General features: G+C 50.7%; 1 pseudogene; it reads right to left on the bottom strand.

The window, feature by feature from the left end:
- Positions 1 to 421: 421 nt before the first annotated feature.
- LOC126300142 (5S ribosomal RNA) lies at positions 422 to 540 on the bottom strand (annotated as a pseudogene).
- Between the last annotated feature and the right edge of the window lie 478 nt (positions 541 to 1,018).

Below are 1,018 nucleotides of genomic sequence, written 5' to 3'. Positions count from 1 at the left end.
GCGACAGTTTGTTCTATTGGTTCGTTAGCCTGGAATTTTTCGTCGGCAAAGGCGAAGATTTCATCTTCCTCCGTTCTTCTCTTCACTGCGACCGTATTTCATTCCCTATCATTAACTTCACTATTACTGGCGACTCGTTACAACACGCGGCACTTTTTTTTTTCACTGTTTGCCACATCTTTAACAATTGCTGTTTGTGAACGTTTAACTGAACTCCTCACGCACAGGCCATGAAGGCCCAAAGGTATCGACTGGCCGCCGTGTCATCCTCAGCCCACAGGCGTCACTAGAGGCGGATATGGAGGGGCATGTGGTCAGCACACCGCTCTCCCGGCCGTATGTCAGTTTCCGAGACCGGAGCCGCTACTCCTCAATCAAGTAGCTCCTCAGTTTGCCTCACAAGGGCTGAGGGCACCCCGCTTGCCAACAGCGCTCGGCAGACCGGATGGTCACCCATCCAAGTGCTAGCCCAGCCCGACAGCGCTTAACTTCGGTGATCTGAAGGGGAACCGGTGTTACCACTGCGGAAAGGCCGTTGGCTTGTGAACTTCTAGCGCCGCTAAATATTTCCATTTCCTCCTTACTATCGGCCCATGTCCTATTCTTGATGTCCCTTCTCTTTTCACTGCGACCTGTTTGTGGTCGCATAATCCCTTTTGAATTCCTCCCACTCGCATTGCTGTAGCCCTTGGTACAGATCATCGATCTGTTCGCACCAAGTTGCAATCGCTGACAACTCATTTTCGCAAGTTTTATCGTTATTTAAACTTTTGTTGACACTTTCTGCCTCGCCTACGAATATGTTGGCGTTTCCTCTAGCTACAGTGCCGTTTCCTACCGAATCAGGTTCATTACTTTATACTATGACGTCTTCATTCCGTTCTGCTGCCGTAACTACAGCTTCTATACGGATAGCTGATCGATCGGATCTATTCGTTGCTGGCGGGCGTTCTGCCTGCCGCGGCTTTGCGCAAACCTGTCACATCGCTTGTAGCGACCTGCGATGCTTCACAGGCGC

The sequence above is a fragment of the Schistocerca gregaria genome, chromosome X (genome assembly GCF_023897955.1).
Source record: "Schistocerca gregaria isolate iqSchGreg1 chromosome X, iqSchGreg1.2, whole genome shotgun sequence".
In the NCBI taxonomy this organism is placed as follows: Eukaryota; Metazoa; Arthropoda; class Insecta; order Orthoptera; family Acrididae; genus Schistocerca; species Schistocerca gregaria.
The sequence above is the reverse complement of the archived record's forward strand: the minus strand, read 5'-3'. Positions and strand labels throughout refer to the sequence as shown.